The sequence below is a fragment of the Oncorhynchus mykiss genome, chromosome 2, assembly GCF_013265735.2.
Source record: "Oncorhynchus mykiss isolate Arlee chromosome 2, USDA_OmykA_1.1, whole genome shotgun sequence".
Lineage (NCBI taxonomy): Eukaryota > Metazoa > Chordata > Actinopteri > Salmoniformes > Salmonidae > Oncorhynchus > Oncorhynchus mykiss.
Genome location: NC_048566.1, coordinates 55,582,258 through 55,601,403, shown reverse-complemented (window position 1 = coordinate 55,601,403; position 19,146 = coordinate 55,582,258). Strand labels below are relative to the sequence as shown.

The 19,146-nt window shown below is 43.8% G+C and overlaps 1 protein-coding gene across 1 annotated transcript in view; it reads right to left on the bottom strand.

The window, feature by feature from the left end:
- myo9ab (myosin IXAb) overlaps positions 1-8,743 on the bottom strand; it is a 226,858-nt gene extending 218,115 nt beyond the window's left edge. The window contains exon 1 of the mRNA XM_036950868.1: positions 8,370-8,743. The gene's annotated coding sequence lies outside the window, so the exon portion shown is untranslated. The remainder of the gene's footprint in view (positions 1-8,369) is intronic.
- Between the last annotated feature and the right edge of the window lie 10,403 nt (positions 8,744-19,146).

Below are 19,146 nucleotides of genomic sequence, written 5' to 3'. Positions count from 1 at the left end.
AGTCGGAAGTTTACATACACCATAGCCAAATAGATTTAAACTCAGTTTTTCACAATTACTGACACTTAATCCCAGTAAAAATTCTCTGTCTTAGGTCAGGTAGGATCACCACTTTATTTTAAGAATGTGAAATGTCAGAATAATAGTAGACAGAATTATTTATTTCAGCTTTTATTTATTTCATCACATTCCCAGTAGGTTAGAACTTCCGGCGCCGACAGAGATGGCCGCCTCGCTTCGCGTTCCTAGGAAACTATGCAGTTTTTTGTTTTTTTACGTGTTATTTCTTACATTAGTACCCCAGGTCATCTTAGGTTTCATTACATACAGTCGAGAAGAACTACTGAATATAAGATCAGCATCAACTCACCATCAGTACGACCAAGAATATGTTTTTCGCGACGCGGATCCTGTGTTCTGCCTTACAAACAGGACAACGGAGTGGATCCTATGCAGCGACCCAAAAAAACGACTCCGAAAGAGAGGGAAACGAGGCGGTCTTCTGGTCAGACTCCGGAGACGGGCACAGCGCGCACCACTCCCTAGCATTCTTCTTGCCAATGTCCAGTCTCTTGACAACAAGGTTGATGAAATCCGAGCAAGGGTAGCATTCCAGAGGGACATCAGAGACTGTAACGTCCTTTGCTTCACTGAAACATGGCTCACTGGAGAGACGCTATCCGAAGCGGTGCAGCCAACGGGTTTCTCCACACATTGCGCTGACAGAAACAAACATCTTTCTGGTAAGAAGAGGGGCGGGGGCGTATGCCTCATGGCCAACGTGACATGGTGTGATGAAAGAAACATACAGGAACTCAAATCCTTCTGTTCACCTGATTTAGAATTCCTCACAATCAAATGTAGACCGCATTATCTACCAAGAGAATTCTCTTCGATTATAATCACAGCCGTATATATCCCCCCCCAAGCAGACACATCGATGGCTCTGAACGAACTTTATTTAACTCTCTGCAAACTGGAAACAATTTATCCGGAGGCTGCATTCATTGTAGCTGGGGATTTTAACAAGGCTAATCTGAAAACAAGACTCCCCAAATTTTATCAGCATATCGATTGCGCAACCAGGGGAGGAAAGACCTTGGATCATTGTTACTCTAACTTCCGCGACGCATATAAGGCCCTGCCCCGCCCCCCTTTCGGAAAAGCTGACCACGACTCCATTTTGTTGATCCCTGCCTACAGACAGAAACTAAAACAAGAGGCTCCCACGCTGAGGTCTGTCCAATGCTGGTCCGACCAAGCTGACTCCACACTCCAAGACTGCTTCCATCACGTGGACTGGGAGATGTTTCGTATTGCGTCAGATAACAACATTGACGAATACGCTGATTCGGTGTGCGAGTTCATTAGAACGTGCGTTGAAGATGTCGTTCCCATAGCAACGATTAAAACATTCCCTAACCAGAAACCGTGGATTGATGGCAGCATTCGTGTGAAACCGAAAGCGCGAACCACTGCTTTCAATCAGGGCAAGGTGTCTGGTAACATGACCGAATACAAACAGTGCAGCTATTCCCTCCGCAAGGCTATCAAACAAGCTAAGTGCCAGTACAGAGACAAAGTAGAATCTCAATTCAACGGCTCAGACACAAGAGGCGTGTGGCAGGGTCTACAGTCAATCACGGACTACAGGAAGAAATCCAGCCCAGTCACGGACCAGGATGTCTTGCTCCCAGGCAGACTAAATCACTTTTTTGCCCGCTTTGAGGACAATACAGTGCCACTGACACGGCCTGCAACGAAAACATGCGGTCTCTCCTTCACTGCAGCCGAGGTGAGTAAGACATTTAAACGTGTTAACCCTCGCAAGGCTGCAGGCCCAGACGGCATCCCCAGCCGCGCCCTCAGAGCATGCGCAGACCAGCTGGCCGGTGTGTTTACGGACATATTCAATCAATCCCTATACTGCTGTTCAATCCCTATCCCTTCAATCCCTATCAATCCCTATACTGCTGTCTGCTGTTCCCACATGCTTCAAGAGGGCCACCATTGTTCCTGTTCCCAAGAAAGCTAAGGTAACTGAGCTAAACGACTACCGCCCCGTAGCACTCACTTCCGTCATCATGAAGTGCTTTGAGAGACTAGTCAAGGACCATATCACCTCCACCCTACCTGACACCCTAGACCCACTCCAATTTGCTTACCGCCCAAATAGGTCCACAGACGATGCAATCTCAACCACACTGCCCTAACCCATCTGGACAAGAGGAATACCTATGTGAGAATGCTGTTCATCGACTACAGCTCGGCATTCAACACCATAGTACCCTCCAAGCTCGTCATCAAGCTCGAGACCCTGGGTCTCGACCCCGCCCTGTGCAACTGGGTACTGGACTTCCTGACGGGCCGCCCCCAGGTGGTGAGGGTAGGCAACAACATCTCCTCCCCGCTGATCCTCAACACTGGGGCCCCACAAGGGTGCGTTCTGAGCCCTCTCCTGTACTCCCTGTTCACCCACGACTGCGTGGCCACGCACACCTCCAACTCAATCATCAAGTTTGCGGACGACACAACAGTGGTAGGCTTGATTACCAACAACAATGAGACGGCCTACAGGGAGGAGGTGAGGGCCCTCGGAGTGTGGTGTCAGGAAAATAACCTCACACTCAACGTCAACAAAACTAAGGAGATGATTGTGGACTTCAGGAAACAGCAGAGGGAACACCCCCCTAGCCACATCGATGGAACAGTAGTGGAGAGGGTAGCAAGTTTTAAGTTCCTCGGCATACACATCACAGACAAACTGAATTGGTCCACTCACACAGACAGCATCGTGAAGAAGGCGCAGCAGCGCCTCTTCAACCTCAGGAGGCTGAAGAAATTCGGCTTGTCACCAAAAGCACTCACAAACTTCTACAGATGCACAATCGAGAGCATCCTGGCGGGCTGTATCACCACCTGGTATGGCAACTGCACCGCCCTCAACCGTAAGGCTCTCCAGAGGGTAGTGAGGTCTGCACAACGCATCACCGGGGGCAAACTACCTGCCCTCCAGGACACCTACACCACCCGATGTCACAGGAAGGCCATAAAGATCATCAAGGACATCAACCACCCGAGCCACTGCCTGTTCACCCCGCTATCATCCAGAAGGCGAGGTCAGTACAGGTGCATCAAAGCTGGGACCGAGAGACTGAAAAACAGCTTCTATCTCAAGGCCATCAGACTGTTAAACAGCCACCACTAACATTGAGTGGCTGCTGCCAACACACTGACACTGACTCAACTCCAGCCACTTTAATAATGGGAATTGATGGGAAAGGACATAAATCACTAGCCACTTTAAACAATGCTACCTTATATAAATGTTACTTACCCTACATTATTCATGTCATATGCATACGTATATACTGTACTCTATATCATCGACGGTATCCTTATGTAATACATGTATCACTAGCCACTTTATACTATGCCACTTTGTTTACATACTCATCTCATTTGTACATACTGTACCCGATACCATCTACTGTATCTTGCCTATGCTGCTCTGTACCATCACTCATTCATATATCCTTATGTACATATTCTTTATCCCCTTACACTGTGTACAAGACAGTAGTTTTGGAATTGTTAGTTAGATTACTTGTTATTACTGCATTGTCGGAACTAGAAGCACAAGCCTTTCGCTACACTCGCATTAACATCTGCTAACCATGTGTATGTGACAAATAAAATTTGATTTGAGAAGTTTATATACACTCAACTAGTATTTGTTAGCATTTCCTTTAAATTGTTTAACTTGGGTCAAATGTTTTGGGTAGCCTTCCACAAGCTTCCCACAATAATTTGGGTCAATTTTGGCCCATTCCTCCTGACAGACATGATGTAACTGAGTCAGGTTTGTAGGCCTCCTTCCTTGCATAAGTTCTGCCCAAAAAATGTTCAATAGGTTTGAGGTTAGGGCTTTGTGATGGCCACTCCAATACCTTGACTTTGTTGTCCTTAAGCCATTTTGCCACAACTTTTGGAAGTATGCTTGGGGTCATTGTCCATTTGGAAGACCCATTTGCGACCAAGCTTTAGCTTCCTGACTGATGTCTTGAGATGTTGCTTCAATATATCCACATAATTTTCCATCCTCATGATGCCATCTGTTTTGTGAAGTGCACCAGTCCTTCCTGCAGCAAAGCACCCCCACAACATGAGGCTGCCACCCCCGTGCTTCACGGTTGGGATGTTGTTCTTCGGCTTGCACGCCTCCCCCTTTATCATCCAAACATAACGATTGGCCATTATGGCCAAACAGTTCTATTTTTGTTTCATCAGACCAGAGGACATTTCTCCAAAAAGTAAAATTTTTGTCCCCAAGTGCATTTGCAAAGCATAGTCTGGCTTTTTTATGGCGGTTTTTGAGCAGTTGCTTCTTCCTTGCTGAGCGGCTTTTCAGGTTATGTTGATATAGGACTCGTTTTACTGTGGATATAGATACTTTTTTACCCGTTTCCTCCAGCATCTTCACAAGGTCCTTTGCTGTTGTTCTGGGATTGATTTGCACTTTTTGCACAAAACTACATTCATCTGTAGGAGACAACGTGTCTCCCTCCTGAGCGGTATGATGGATACGTGGTCCCATGGTGTTTATACTTGCGTACTATTGTTTGTACAGAAGAATGTGGTACCTTCAGGCATTTAGAAATTGCTCCCAAGGATGAACCAGACTCGTGGTCTACAATTTTTTTTATGAGGTCTTGGCTGATTTCTTTTGAATTTCCCATGATGTCAAGCAAATAAGCACTGAGTTTGAAGGTAGGCCTTGAAATACATTCACAGGTACACCTCCAATTGACTCAAATTATGTCAATTAGCCTATTAGAAGCTTCTAAAGCTATGACATTTTCTGGAACTTTCAAGCCGTTTCCAAGCTGTTTAAAAGGCACAGTCAACTTAGTGTATGTAAACTTCCGACCCACTGGAATTGTGATACAGTGCCTTTTGGAATAATCTGTCTGTAAACAATTGTTCAAAAAATTGCTTGTGTGTGTCATGCACAAAGTAGATGTCCTAACCGACTTGCCAAAACTAGAGTTTGTTAACAATTAACTTGTGGAGTGTTTGAAAAACAAGTTTTAATGACTCCAACCTAAGTGTATGTAAACCTCCGACTTCAACTGTATATATATACACACACACACACACACACACACACACACACACACAGCAAAAAAAATAAATGTCCTCTCACTGTCAACTGCGTTTATTTTCAGCAAACTTAATTAACATGTGTGAATATTTGTATGAACATAACCAGATTCAACATATTAGACATAAACTGAACAAGTTCCACAGACATGTTACTAACAGAAATGGAATAATGTGTCCATGAACAAAGGGGTATCAAAATCAAAAGTAACAGTCAGTATCTGGTGTGGCCACAAGCTGCATTAAGTACTGCAGTGCATCTCCTCCTCATGGACTGCACCAGATTTGCCCGTTCTTGCTGTGAGACGTTACCCCACTCTTCCACCAAGGCACCTGCAAGTTCCCGTACATTTCTGGGGGGGGAATGGCCCTAGCCCTCACCCTCAGATCCAACAGGTCCCAGACGTGTTCAATGGGATTGAGATCAGGGCTCTTCGCTGGCCATGGCAGAACACTAACATTCCTGTCTTGCAGGAAATCACGCACAGAACGAGCAGTATGGCTGGTGGCATTGTCATGAGGGTCATGTCAGGATAAGCCTGCAGGAAAGGTACCACAAGATGGAGGATGTCTTCCCTGTAGCACACAGTGTTGAGATTGCCTGCAATGACAACAAGCTCAGTCCGATTATGCTGTGACACACCGCCCCAGACCATGACGGACCCTCCACCTCAATCCCGCTCCAGAGTACAGGCCTCTGTGTAAAGCTCATTCCTTTGACGATAAATGTGAATCTGACCATCACCCCTGGTGAGACAAAACCGTGACTCGTCAGTGAAGAGCATTTTTTGCCAGTCCTGTCTGGTCCAGCAACGGTAGATTTGTGCCCATAGGCGACGTTGTTGCCGGTGATGTCTGTTGAAAACAGGCCTTCTATGCATACCTGATTATGCATAGAAGTAGGCCTAGGCTACCTGGCCTGCATCCAAATGTAGGCCTGTAAATGTGCCCATTTTTGGATCTGATAGTATTTCTGATTGTCTTAACACACCACCACTGTGGAGCTTCTCAAAGTAAATTTTTCTTCACCTCAAACAGAAAGTAAACAAAGTCTGTTTTTACATCCATTGAGGATGACAGTAGTTCCTCAACGTAGCCTATTTGAAAAATCTTTCCAGCTCTTTCAATAACCACTTGGTGTGAAAGGGGGAAAAAATGTAATGCTCTGATCCGGTGGAAACGTCATAAAATAGGCCTACCTGACTACTTATTTTCCCTTGCTCAAATAGCCTACAGCTGTGTCTGTCCGGAGATCAATGGCGCTGGAAACTGAGGGCGCAGAATATTTTATACAATTTTGCAAGTGTAAGCTTCAGGCAGGAACAAGTTTATAGTTGATACAATGTTTCAAGTTCCTTGCAGACAGGCCATGCGTAGCCAATGTGATTTATCAGATATTTATTATCAGGATATTTTCTACCTGCAGGCTTCAATGTTTTTATTTGTTGGCTTTATGTAGGCTATTTTTACATAGTTGCTAATGGAAATAGGAGTCACTTTTGGAATTTTGAGAAGAGTATTATAAATGAAACTGTTCCACGAAAATGTGCATTTGACAATCATAACTGGCATGCAGATCAGTATGAATGTTAAGATAAATTGGCACTTCAAATGGAAAAGGTTGCCGACCCCTGGTGTAGCCTATTACCGACAACTTCAGGAGCTTAAATGGCAGAATCTGCCAAGGCCAGCAGCTGCTGGAGGAGGGGGAAGTGGGGGAATGGGAACAGGTTTTTTAATTCTGGTTAGGCGATCTTGATCTCTGTCTCCCTCGAGTCATTGGCGTGCCTTAATTATTTAATCACAGTGTGCTAAAAGCATCAGACAAGCTCTGTAGCCTACATCTGGTTGATTTTATTAACACATAGGGTGTGTCTATTTAGGGAAAAATATGCGTTAAAAAATGTTGACTAATAGGTCGAAAGAACAGACTACTCTCGACCAACCAAGATCATTTTTTTCCTAGTGTAGATACAGTTGCATGCAACCTTTGTTGAGATGTCACCTCTCCACGCCATAACAACTTTAGCCTGTCTTCCCTGCTGAGAATAACATCATTGTGGTATTTCATGAGGATTGACCAAGGCCCATAGCGACTCGTGACATGGGCTTTGAGAGGACTGTTGCTCAATGTCGGCAAATTAAGAGTTGTTGAGGAATGTGGGTCTCTATGCCCATGTCTTCCCTCACTATGAGACATTGACACAATGTAGAGCGGAATACGAACTAGGACTAAGGTACCATATTCCCTATAGAGGTAGGCCAAGTTTGGGGATCTCCTTCTGCAGTCACCTATTGCGCTCTTTGCTGAATAGCTCGATGGTTTTCCCCTTTAAGGCTCCTTGGGAATTCAGGTTAATATAAAAAAAAAAAGTTAAACTAACCCATGTGCTTTGTAGAGTATGGACATGGTTCCTTACAATAAAATGGCATGATTCTATATTATAGTTACTATAGATAATGAATACATTGTTGCTCTGGAAAGTGCCGTTTCCCCCTCATCAAAACGCTTATGATGCCCATCCTGCAAGCATCTCCATACACCAAACGCAACCTCACTGAATAAGCCCTGTTGACCAGTGGCAAATATGGCAGTGGCTACATGTGTAACAATACAAGTCAAAGAGTAATTACACCCCCACTCCCCGCGACATGGAACGCTACTAGTCAGATACAAAGTAACTCAACCAAATGCGTCACGTTGACTGTTGCTTGTCCATTGAGAATGTGACAATGTCTTATTATAACGTTACACGTTTGATAGGTGGGGTCAACAAATCGAACCGACCTAGTACCTAACAGTTTGGGGAAAATGTGTTACGTGTCTGTTTTAAAACCGCATCCATGACATTATCAAAGGCAAATGGGTGAAAATTATGCTTCTTCGAGCCTGTTCGGGTGACTGAGCTAGTGGTCTTCGACCACACAAAGCAAACCTAAAGAAAACCTGAATGTTGTCACGTTATTTTCTCGACGTAATAACGTTACTACCCGTTTAAGCGTCTGTGTGTTGGAATTGAACGGCCACGATAGATGTGCCATTCAACGCTATGCAGCGAGACAGCAGCTTGCAAGAGCGATTTGACATTCGACTTGATGTCAATAGCCTTGCACAGGGACAGTTAGGTAGATTTGGTGCTTGCCATTGACTATATAATCTATGCTCTCGTATGTAAAGTGTGAGTAACGTTATCAAACGGGTTTACCTCCACTGTTGCTTGAATCCACTCCTGTAGTCCAGCTCCCGATACAACCGTTTCTAATGAGGAAGGCGTGCGTTCCGTCTGCTTACAAATACAGTACTGCACTCAAACCCATACTAATTCCCTTTCCACGAATGCCAATGTGACTGCTTTCCAAACGGCACCCCTGGCTGGCTCCTTCAATATAAATCTTACTCCGTTCAGGTGTCAACTAGTAGATCATCCAAATTTCCTTTCATTTTTTCTCCAGAATATTGCGTATTTGAGAGCTCTGTGTCACGTCACCAGCCAACAGCTTGGTCTTTTTCGTGTTAATATGTGTAAACTTCTGAGCGAGCGACCTCTATTTTATCATTTCATTGTATCGTATTATGGGAGGTAGCCTACAGTTTGGTGGGAGGGAGTTGTGCTGGGAATGGGCGTCAACGAGGGAGGGGTCTCCAGAGTAATACAACCTGAAGATAGGCTGCTGTATCATATACATTCTGAAAATTAGGAGTAAGCTTTCTGCTTTTGCTGTAGCCTATAGTATACCAGGCATGCGATATGACTAGATATACACTCAATGGCCAGTTTATTAGGTACACTCATCTAGTACCAGGTCAGACTCCTCTTCCCCTCCAGAACAGCCTCGTTGACACTAGGTAGGATGGGGCATTGGACTCATGCTGCTTAAGCCAAATCTTGACTCTTGCCATCAGCTAACGCAACTTGATGATGGCGCCGGAGGGTCCGTCTTATCGGCTCTCAAACAATCATATGATTTTGTTTGGTTTTTCGCGTTGTTCGTAACTTGTGTTGTACATTTTGTTGCTGCTACCGTCGCTTATGAACGAAAAGAGCATCTGGACATTAGAACTTGGATTATTCACCTCAATTTGGACGAGGGGTTCTTCAATGAGTCGGACGCGAAGGATATACTGCAGACACCTGACCAGGCCCCGATTCCAGTGATTTGCTGGAGAAGGAAACAGAATTCGAGGCAAAAGATCATAGTGCCTTGCGAGGATCAGGCGATAAGTGGCTAATCTGCCTTGCTGGAAAATAAATGGGGTGAACTGAAAGCATGTATATGCTACCAACGGGACATTAAAAACTGTAATATCTTATGTTTCACCGAGTTGTGGCTGAACAACGACATTAGGAACATACAGCTGGTGGATTATACACTGTATCGGCAAGACAGAATAGCATCCTCTGGTAAGACACGGGCGGGGGCCTATGCATTTATGTAAACAACAGCTGGTGCACAATATCTAAGGAAGTCTCCAAGTTTTGCTCACCTGAGGTAGAGTAGCTCATGATAAGCTGTAGACCACACTATCTACCAAGAGAGTTTCCATCTGTATTTTTCGTAGCTGTCTACATATCAGTGAGGTTGGCACTAAAATCGCCTCAATGAGCTGTATTCCGCCATAAACAAACAGGAAAACGCTCATCCAGAGGCAGTGCTCCTAGTGGCTGGTAACTTTAATGCAGGGAAACTTAAATCAGTTTTACCGAATTTCTATCAGCATGTTACATGTGCAACCAAGTGGGGGAAAGAATTCTAGACCACCTTCACTCCACACACAGAGACACGTACAAAGCTCTCCCTCGCTCTCCATTTGGCAAATCTGACCATAACTCTATTCTCCTGATTCCTGCTTACAAGCAAAAATTTAAGCAGGAAGCACCAGTGACTCGGTCTATAAAAAAGTGGTCAGATGAAGCAGATGCTAAACTACAGGACTGTTTTGCTAGCACAGACTGGAATAAGTTCCATGATTCTTCCGATGGCATTGAGGAATACACCACATCAGTCACTGGCTTTATCAATAAGTGCATCGATGACGTTGTCCCCACAGTGACTGTACATACATACCCCAACCAGATGCCATGGATTACAGGCAACAGTCGCACTGAGCTAAAGGATAGAGCTGCAGCTTTTAGGGAGCGGGACTCTAACCCTGAAGCTTATAAGAAATCCCACTTTCCCCTTGACGAACCATCAAAAAGGCAAAGTGTCAATACAAGACTAAGATTAAATCGCACTGATCCTCAACACAGGGGCCCCTCAGGGGTGCTTGCTCAGTCTCCTCCTGCACTCCCTGTTCACTCATGACTGTGTGGCCAGGCACAACTCCAACACCATCATCAAGTTTGCTGATGACACAACAGTGGTAGGGCTGATCAACCAACAACGATGAGACAGCCTATAGGGAGGAGGTCAGAGACCTGACCTGGTGGTGCAAGGACAACAACCTCCCCCTCAACTTGATCAAGACTAAGGAGATGATTGTGGACTACAGGAAAAGGAGGACCGAGCACGCCCCCATTCTGATCGACGGGGCTGTAGTGGAGCAGGTTGGGAGCTTCAAGTTCCTTGGCATCCACATCACCAACAAACTATCATCGTCCAAGCACAGCATGACAGTCGTGAAGAGGGCACGACAAAACCTATTCCCCCTCAGGAGACTGAAAAGATTTGGCATGGGTCCTTAGATCCTCAAAAGGTTTTACAGCTGCACCATCGAGAGCATCCTGATGGGTTGCATCACTGCCTGGTATGGCAATGCTCAGGCCTCCGACTGCAAGGCACTACAGAGGGTAGTGCTACCAGCCAGTACATCACCGGGGCCAAGCTTCCTGCCATCCAGGACCTCTATACCAGGCGGTGTCAGAGGAAGGCCCTAACAATTGTCAAAGACTCCAGGCACCCTAGTCATAGACTGTTCTCTCTGCTACCACATGGCAAGAGATACCGGAGCGCCAAGTCTAGGTCCAAGAGGCTTCTAAACAGCTTCTACCCCCAAGCCATAAGATTCCCGAACAGCTAATCAAATGTTTACCCAGACTATTTGCACCCCCGCACCACCACAACGCCGCTGCTACTCTCTGTTATCTTCTATGCATAGCTACTTTAATAACCCTACCTGCATGTACATAATTACCTAAACTACCTCGACACTGGTGCCCCTGCGCATTGACACTGAACCGGAACCCCCTGTTTTTAGCCCCGCTATTGTTTTTAACTGCTGCTCTTTAATGATTTGTTTTTCTTGTCTCTTACTTTTACTTTTTTTTTAAATCTCTTTTCGGTATTTTCTTAAAACTGCGTTGTTGGTTAAGGGCTTGTAAGTACGCATTTCACTGTTATTCGGGCATGTGACAAATAACATTTGATTTGATTTGAACTGGCAATTTATCAGACCTGGTGATTGTTTTTCCACTCCTCAGCAATCCAGTGTTGGTGATTGGGAAGGTGGAGTCAATCAGTGACCAGGAGTGGTATGGTGTTGATTTATTGTACGTCAGGAGAACAAAAGGAAAGTGCATTGTGTCTCAGGGAATTTTCAGAAAAAGATGTCATCTCTGGCGTCGCAGTGTAAATTCTTATTATGCACCACGTACCAGGAGTGGAAGCATGTCAATTGAATCATATGGTGATTTGAAGGAAAGAGGAAGTGCTAATTACACCGTGAGATTTGAGGGTCTCTATTGAGTGCACGCACATTCTTTTTTTTATGGGCCTATTAATAAAGATGTAATTTAAACTGTAAAAAATGTATTACCTTTACATTTGGCATGAACATAATCAGTCATGCTATTTTCAAACAAATCACTTCAAAAAGTGCATGTTTGTCCACTCCCAAATAATTCCAGCATCCAAACTGCATGTACTGTATACTCACGCTATTTAATGAGTGGAAATAGACATCTGTTACAAAATGCCAAAAAATGTGCGTATTGACATCTTTTTTCTAACTGTCTGTATCTCAGGCCCTGAAGCAAGGATACGCATATTCTTGGTACCATTTGAAAGGAAACACTGAAGTTTGTGGAAATGTGAATTGAATGTAGGAGAATATAACACAATAGATCTGGTAGAAGAAAATACAAAGAATAAACCAACCGTTTTAATTTTGTTCTACCACCGTCTTTGAAAGGCAACAGAAAGGCCCCAAATCTAGCCATCACTCTGGTTGTAATTCTGATGGTGTCCACCAGATGGCAGCAGTGTATGTGCAGAGTTTCAGACGGATAACTTGAAGTATGAGCAAACTACATGACATTTAGTGTGAAGTCACATTTGGGCAAATCTTGAAGGATACATTTACATTCAAATTACATTTTTTCTGCAAGAATATCATCAAATTTGTATACTTGGACTTTAATTGAGCTTTTCCAGTATTAGTAGCCATATTACAAGTTCAACATTTGCAAAACACCCAGTTTTCATAACTTCATAACTCTCCATATTCTCATCATTTTTGTCCAAAAGGAAAAGGCTTGCTATCGCACAAGGTTAGCAGCAACATTCTGCGACAGATACGGGATTTGTTTACATCCCTGTTAGTGAGCATTTCTCCTTTGCTTTGATAATCCATCCACTTGACAGGTGTGGCATATCAAGCAGTTGATTAAACAGCATGATCATTACAGAGGTGCAACTTGTGCTGGGGACAATAAAAGGCCACTCTTAAATGTGCAGTTTTGTCACAGAAGACAATGCCACAGATGTCTCAAGTTTTGTGTGCAATTGGCATGCTGACTGCAGGAATGTCCACCAGAGCTGTTGGCAGAGAATTTAATGTTAATTTCGCCACTATAAGATACCTCCAACGTCGTTTTAGAGAACTTGGCAGTACATCCAACCGACCTCACAACTGCAGACCACGTGTAACCACGCCAGACCGGACCTCCACATCCGGCTACTTCACCGGCGTGATTGTCTGAGGGTAGAGGGGAGTATTTTCTGTCTGTAATAACGCCCTTTTGTGGAGAAAAATTTATTCTGAATGGCTGGGCCTGGCTCCGCAGTGGGTGGGTGCACTGAGGCTGCCTTCTGATCCAGTGATCCAAACCTGATGTTTGTGTGTATATCGGAGTGGTTGGGTTAAAAGCAGAGGAAAAATGTCCATCTTGTATGGACTAATAAGTTATATCTCACTCTTATTTGTTGTGGACAATTTAAATGTATTGTCAATTTTTGGCCACAGGTCCAACTCCCTAGCCGCTGGGGTACCTACCGCCCCTAATAGTAGTTCAATTATCAATTATTATTGGCAATCCAAACAAACTGTCTCAGCCAGAAAAATAAAAAAAATACTCATCAGCAGCAAGTGTCTAAAAAACTGGTTGTACTCTTGGATGTGTATTGACATAAGCGGAGGCTCCTCAGAGGAGGAAGGGAAGACCATCCTCAGTGAATTTCATAAAAATTCAAATAGTGAAACATTTAAAAATTATCCTTTTTAGATAAAACTATTTAAATATATTCACGTCACCAAATAATTGATTAAAACACTGTTTTGCAATGAAATTATACAGTAGCCTCAACAGCACTCTGTAAGGTAACACCATGGTGTAGCTGTTGGACAGCTAGTTTCTGTCCTCTGGTTAAATTGACTTCATACAAAACCTAAGAGGCTCATGGTTCTCACTTCTCCTTCCATAGACTTACACAGTAATCATGAAAACTTCCGGAGGACGTCCTACAACCTATCAAAGCTCTTGCAGCATGAACTGACATGTTGTCCACCAAATCAAAGGATTAGAGAATTAATCTAGTACTGAAAGCATAAACTACAGCTAGCTACCACTGCAGTGCAGAACATGTGTTGAGTAGTTGACTCAGAAAGAAAGACAAAAGTATAACAGTTTTGAAAAAAATGTATTTCTTCAAAAATGAAGGAGAAGCGAGAGAGTACTAGTTATATTTTGTAGTATTTTTTTCACTTAGACATACTTAGCTGGTGAATGCAGCTAGCTAGTTTAGCCTACTCAAACACCCAGCTCAAACAGAGGGCTGCAATGTTAGCTAGCTCGCTATGGCTATCCAACACTGGAACTCTTCCAAGGCAAGGTAAGCTTTTGGTTTTATTAATTTATTGCCACCAGGGCCCGACAGTGTAACTGCTAAACTGCATGAATGTAGCAGGTTTACTAACACGTTAGATCTAGTAGCTATGTTGACTATGACATTTTTGTGAACATTTAACCTTAATTTAACTAGGCAAGTCAGTTAAGAACAAATTCTTACTTACAATGACGGCCTACCGGGGAACAGTGGATTAACTTGTTCAGGTGCAGAACGACAGATTTTTACCTTGCCAGCTCAGGGATTCAATCCAGCAACCTTTTGGTTACTAGCCCAACGCTCCAACCACTAGGTTACCTACCTCCCTGACGTTAACTAATATGTTGACAACGTGTAGCGGTTAGCAGTTATGGTATGAAGGTTTGGCTTGGAGAGGTTTTTTCGTCTGGTCACAGACAGCTGATGTGTTGTGCACTGAAGTACACAAGTGAAGGGAAATGGTGAGAGGAGGAGAGCGTGTAGATGTGAGAGGGAATTATACAATGATCAAAGGGATCATACTTTTTGTATGTGGCTGCTATGAACGTGAACTGTGATTGCGTTTGATAATTTGGCGTATTCATTCTGCCAATTCTGTTAAGCGTTTCTTAAACGGAAGCAAACGGAAAACAAAACGCGGATAAACTTAACTGAATTTGTCCAAGAGAAACTCTCGTTTGCAACTTTTGGACAAATGATTACGCCCTAGATTTGCTAGATGCAGGCAAGAGTATGCAAGGCGGAATTGAATGTGTCAATGTCTGTCACCTTGATTACAAAAATCAATCTTGACCTGTGCACCTACATTGTAAACTTTCATTCTTATGCTAGGTACTCTGAGCCCAATTTATTTCCAATGAACTTAAAAAATTAAATTAACAATTTATTTTATGAGCTTGGTGACTTCAGTGTTAACTACGGGATCGGTGTGGCTAACATGCGCTAATGTGATTAGCTTTACGGTTTAAGTAACAAGAACATTTCCCAGGACATACACGTCTTATATGGACAGAAAGCTTAAATTCTTGTTAATCGAACTGCATTGCAATTTACAGTAGCTGTTACAGTGAAATAATGCCATGTTATTGTTTGAGGAAAGTGCACAGTTATGTACTTGAAAATGTATCAATAAACCAATTAAGCACATTTGGGCAGACCACATTTGCGCCTAAACTCCAATAAAACATTGTGGCCTTTCTCTTGTATTTCAAACATGATTTTTTTATGTTTTAATATTATACCAGATCTATTATATTCCCCTACATTAATTTCACATTTAAACAAACTTCTAAGTGTTTCCTTTCAAATGACATCAAGAATATGCATATCCTTGCATCAGGACCTGAGCTACAGGCAGTTAGATTTGGGTATGTCATTTTAGGCAAAAATTACAAAAAGGGTCCGATCCTATGATTTCACTATTTTGTTTCTTCTGACCACAGGGTGTAGTAATGGAAGGTATGCCTGTTCAAGTGGATTTTTAAAATGTATTTTATTTCACCTTTATTTAACCAGGTAGGCCAGTTGAGATCAAATTCTTATTTACAACTGCGACCTGGCCAAGATGAAGTGCGACAAAAACAACAAAGAACAAAGAACATGGTATAAACACACGTACAGTCAATAACACAATATAAAAATATTTATACAGTGTGTGCAAATGAATAGGCCATAGTGGCAAAGAAATTACAATTTAGAAAATTAACACTGGTGTGATAGATGTGCAGATTGTTACGGTTTTCTTCTGTCGAAGGAGAGGAGGACCAAAATGCAGCGTGGTTATTCATAAACATCTTTAATAAAGATGAAAATACGTGTATATACAAAAAACAAGAAACGTGAAAACCGAAACAGCCCTATCTGGTGCAACAAACACAGAGACAGGAACAATCACCCACGAAATACTGTACCTAAAGAATTTGTCTGCCTAAATATGGTTCCCAATCGGAGACAACGATAACCACCTGCCTCTGATTGAGAACCACTCTAGGCAACCATAGACTTACCTAGACTACTATACTAAACACAACCCCATCAATCTACAAAAAACCCTAGACAAGACGAACACATAATTCACCCATGTCACACCCTGGCCTGACCAAAAGAATAAAGAAAAAACAAAATACTAAGGCCAGGGCGTGTACTGGTGTGCAAAAGAGCAGAAAAACAAATATGGGGATGAGGTAGGTAGTTGGTTTGATGGGCTATTTTCAGATGGGCTGTGTACAGATGCAGCGATCGGTAAGCTGCTCTGACAGCTGATGCTTAAAGTTAGTGATGGAGATATAAACAGAGATGCTTGTTCTAGGTCCCAAGAAACAAAGAGATCTTCTATTGAATCTGACAATTAATCTTAATGGTTGTACAGTCGTCTCAAATAAAACTGTGAAGGACCTCGGCGTTACTCTGGACCCTGATCTCTCTTTTGAAGAACATATCAAGACTGTTTCAAGGACAGCTTTTTTCCATCTACGTAACATTGCAAAAATCTGAAACTTTTTGTCCAAAAATGATGCAGAAAAATCATCCATGCTTTTGTCACTTCTAGGTTAGACTACTGCAATGCTCTACTTTCCGGCTACCCGGATAAAGCACAAAATAAACTTCAGTTAGTGCTAAATACGGCTGCTAGAATCCTGACTAGAACCAAAAAATTTGGTCATAATCATATTACTCCAGTGCTAGCCTCCCTACACTGGCTTCCTGTCAAGGCAAGGGCTGATTTCAAGGTTTTACTGCTAACCTACAAAGCATTACATGGGCTTGCTCCTACCTATCTCTCTGATTTGGTCCTGCCGTACATACCTACACGTACGCTACGGTCACAAGACGCAGGCCTCCTAATTGTCCCTAGAATTTCTAAGCAAAACAGCTGGAGGCAGGGCTTTCTCCTATAGAGCTCCATTTTTATGGAATGGGCTGCCTACCCATGTGAGAGACTCAAACTCGGTCTCAACCTTTAAGTCTCATCTCTTCAGTGGGTCATATGATGGAGTGTAGTCTGGCCCAGGAGTGTGAAGGTGAACTTAAAGGCTCTGGAGCAACGAACCGCCCTTGCTGTCTCTGCCTGGCCGGTTCCCCTCTTTCCACTGGGATTCTCTGCCTCTAACCCTATTACAGGGGCTGAGTCACTGGCTTACTAGGGCTATTTCATACCGTCCCTAGGAGGGGTGCGTCACTTGAGTGGATTGAGTCACTGATGTGATCTTCCTGTCTGGGTTGGCGCCCCCCCCCCCCCCCCCTTGGGTTGTGCCGTGGCGGAGATGTTTGTGGGCTATACTTGTCTCAGGATGGTAAGTTGGTGGTTGATGGTGTGGGGGCTGTGCTTTGGCAAAGTGGGTGGGGTTATATCCTTCCTGTTTGGCCCTGTCCGGGGGTGTCATCGGATGAGGCCACAGTGTCTCATGATCCCTCCTGTCTCAGCCTCCAGTATTTATGCTGCAGTAGTTTCTGTCGGGGGGCTAGGGTCAGTTTGTTATATCTGGAGTACTTCTCCTGTCCTATCCGGTGTCCTGTGTGAATTTAAGTATGCTCTCTCTAATTCTCTCTTTCTCTCTTTCTTTCTCTCTCTCGGAGGACCTGAGCCCTAGGACCATGCCTCAGGACTACCTGACATGATGACTCCTTGCTGTCCCCAGTCCACCTGGCCGTGCTGCTGCTCCAGTTTCAACTGTTCTGCCTGTGATTATTATTATTTGACCATGCTGGTCATTTATGAACATTTGAACATCTTGGCCATGTTCTGTTATAATCTCCACCCGGCACAGCCAGAAGAGGACTGGCCACCCCACATAGCCTGGTTCCTCTCTAGGTTTCTTCCTAGATTTTGGCCTTTCTAGGGAGTTTTTCCTAGCCACCGTGCTTCTACACCTGCATTGCTTGCTGTTTGGGGTTTTAGGCTGGGTACAGCACTTTGAGATATCAGCTGATGTACGAAGGGCTATATAAATACATTTGATTTTGATTTGATATAAGTCTTCAATTTCAATGATTTTTGCAATTCGTTCCAGTCATTGGCAGCAGAGAACTAGAAGGAAAGGCAGCCAAAGAGGTGTTGGGGATGACCAGTGAAATATACCTGCTGGAGCCTGTGCTATGGGTGGGTGTTGCTATGGTGACCAGTGAGCTGAGATAAGGCAGCGTTTTACCTAGCAGAGACTTATAGATGACCTGGAGCCAGTGGGTTTGGCGACGAATATGTAGCGAGGGCCAGCCAACGAGAGCATACAGGTCGCAGTGGTGGGTAGTATATGGGACTTTGGTGACAAAACGAATGGCGCTGTGATAGACTGCATGCAATTTGCTGAGTTGACTGTTGGAGGCTATTTTGTAAATGACATCGCTGAAGTCAAGGATCGGTAGGATAGTTAGTTTTACAAGGGTATGTTTGGCAATGTGAGTGAAGCAGGCTTTGTTGCGAAATAGGAAGCAGATTCTAGATTTCATTTTGGATTGGAGATGCTTAATATGAGTCTGGAAGGAGAGTTTACAGTCTAGCCAGACACCTAGGTATTTATAGTTGTCCACATATTCTAAGTCAGAACTGTCCAGAGTAGTGATGCTAGTTGGGCAGGCGGGTGCGGACAGCGATCGGCTGAAGAGCATGCATTTCGTTTTACTAGTATTTAAGAGCAGTTGGAGGCCACGGAAGGAGTGTTGTTTGGCATTGAAGCTCGTTTAGAGGTTTGTTAAGACAGTGTCCAAAGAAGGGCCAGATGTATAGAGAATGGTGTTGTCTGCGTAGAGGTGGATCAAATAATCACCCGCAGCAAGAGCGACATCATTGATATATACAGAGAAAAGAGTCGGCCCATAGAGACTGCCAGAAGTCCTGACAACAGGCCCTCCGATTTGACACACTGAACTCTTTCTGAGAAGTAGTTAGTGAACCAGGGAAGGCAGTCATTAGAGAAACCAAGGCTGTTGAGTCTGCCGATA